Source organism: Malurus melanocephalus, unplaced genomic scaffold, assembly GCF_030028575.1.
Source record: "Malurus melanocephalus ecotype Western Australia unplaced genomic scaffold, MMel_1.1 scaffold_5233, whole genome shotgun sequence".
NCBI classification, from domain to species: Eukaryota; Metazoa; Chordata; class Aves; order Passeriformes; family Maluridae; genus Malurus; species Malurus melanocephalus.
In genome coordinates this window covers 1-2,016 of record NW_026628464.1, presented here as the reverse complement: position 1 = coordinate 2,016, position 2,016 = coordinate 1, and the positions used below count along the sequence as shown (strand labels likewise).

The following is a 2,016-nucleotide window of genomic DNA, read 5'->3' as shown; positions in this document are numbered from 1 at the left end:
ATCCCATCCCATCCCATCCCATCTCATCCCATCCATCTCACATGCAGGAAGATTTTGTAATCCACATAGGAATTCCAGGAGCCCTCGTTCTGCACGCGGGGATCCTGCACTCGCACCGTGGTCAGTTCCTGGGGACAGCACTATGGGGTCAGGGGGCTCCAGGACAGGATCCACCCCATCCCCGCTGGCCCGGCTTCCAGAATGGCACTGGAACCTCCAGACATCCCCATCCCATCCCATCCCATCCCATCCCATCCCCATTTCCATCCCGTTCCCATCCCATTTCATTCCCATTCCCGTTCCCATTCCATCCTATTCCCATTCCCGTTTCCATCCCATTCCCATTCTCAGTCCCATTTCCATCTCATCCCATTCCTATCCCATTCCTATCCCCATCCCCATCCCATTCCCATTTCCATCCCCATTCCCATCCCATTTCCATCCTGTTCCCATTCCATCCCGTTCCCATTCCCATTCCCATTCCCATCCCATTCCCATTCTCAGTCCCATTTCCATCCCATCCCACTCCTATTCCCATTCCCATCCCATCCCATTCCCATTTCCATCTCATTCCCATTCCATCCCCATCCCATTTCCATCCCATTCCCATTCCCACTCCCATTCCCATTCCCACTCCCATTCCCATTCCCACTCCCATTCCCATTCCCACTCCCATTCCCATTCCCATTCCCATTCCCATTCCCACTCCCATTCCCATTCCCACTCCCATTCCCATTCCCACTCCCATTCCCATTCCCATTCCCATTCCCACTCCTATTCCCATTCCCATTCCCATCCCATTTCATTCCCACCCCATTCCCATTCCCAATCCCATTCCATCCCGTTCTCATTCCATCCCCATCCCCATCCCCATCCCCATCCCATTCCCATCCCAATCCCATTCCCACCCCATTCTCATTCTCATTCTCATTCCCACTCCCATTCCCATTCCCAAACCGGGAAGGTTCTCACTTCCTCTTGGTTCTCCAACATCCTAAAGCCAGAACCCAGCGGGAAACATCTGGGAAAAAAAACAAACCAAAAAAATGGAATTCAGAGAGAGAATTTGAGGGTTTTTTAAGGGTTTGTTGAGGGTTTTTTTGAGGGTTTTTTAGGGTTTTTTGAGGGTTTTTTGAGGGTTTTTTTGAGGGTTTGTTTGAGGGTTTTTTGAGGTTTTTTTGAGGATTTTTAAGGGTTTTCTAAGGGTTTTTTGAGGGTTTTTTAAGGGTTTTTTGAGGTTTTTTTTGCCTCGTCCCATCCCATTTCCCCCTGCCCCTCACAGGTTTGTCCCGGCGAGTGTCAGAATTGAGGGAAAAACAGGAAAAAACCGGGCACGAATCCCATTTATTCCTTTCCCACACCCCCTATAAAACCCCGGGGGATGAGGGGGAGAATTCCTGAGGYTGTTTTGCCTTTCCAGGGAAAAGGAAAAGGGATCGGACCCCGCGCTCGGGCCCGGCCCCGCCGGGAGAGGCCGCGGTTGAGGCCCAGCCCAGCACCGCCTCCTCCCCGGGGGCTGTGGGGATTTGGGATCCCCCGAGAAACCCCAAAAGGATCCATTTGGGGTCCCCCTGCCCGCCCCAAACCTTTCCCGCCGCTCTCCCCTCAGCGCTCCCTCACCTCGCACAGGACGCGGCCCCTTTAAGCGGCGGCGGCCGCGCGCGCTTTTATAGCGCGGGCGGGGTGGGAACTTCCGGTGCGGGGCATGTCGGGAGTTGTAGTCCGAGCACTTCTGTAGTTCAGGGGAGGGTCCGGTTGGACACCGGCGGGAATTTCTGCCGGGAAAACGGGAATTTGACCCTGGCACAGCAGCGTTAGAGTCCCCATCCCCGCAGGTGTTCTAAAACACGTGGATTCTAAAACGAATGTGGCACTTGGGGACATGTGGCAGTGCTGGGGSAATGGTTGGACTTTGTGATCTTRGAGGGCTTTTCCAASCTGAAAGATTCCACARTYCCGTAAATAAAAATAAAACTCTTTATGGAATCCATGAATGGGAGCCGTCCCATTGAGCTG

The 2,016-nt window shown here is 53.4% G+C and overlaps 1 long non-coding RNA gene across 1 annotated transcript; it reads right to left on the bottom strand.

Moving 5' to 3' along the window:
- Positions 1-35: 35 nt before the first annotated feature.
- Positions 36-1,682, bottom strand: LOC130588459 (uncharacterized). Its single transcript, XR_008966968.1, has 3 exons — positions 1,621-1,682; positions 973-1,021; positions 36-128 (listed from the first exon to the last, which is right to left on the bottom strand). It is a non-coding gene; the product is annotated as an uncharacterized LOC130588459 (long non-coding RNA).
- Between the last annotated feature and the right edge of the window lie 334 nt (positions 1,683-2,016).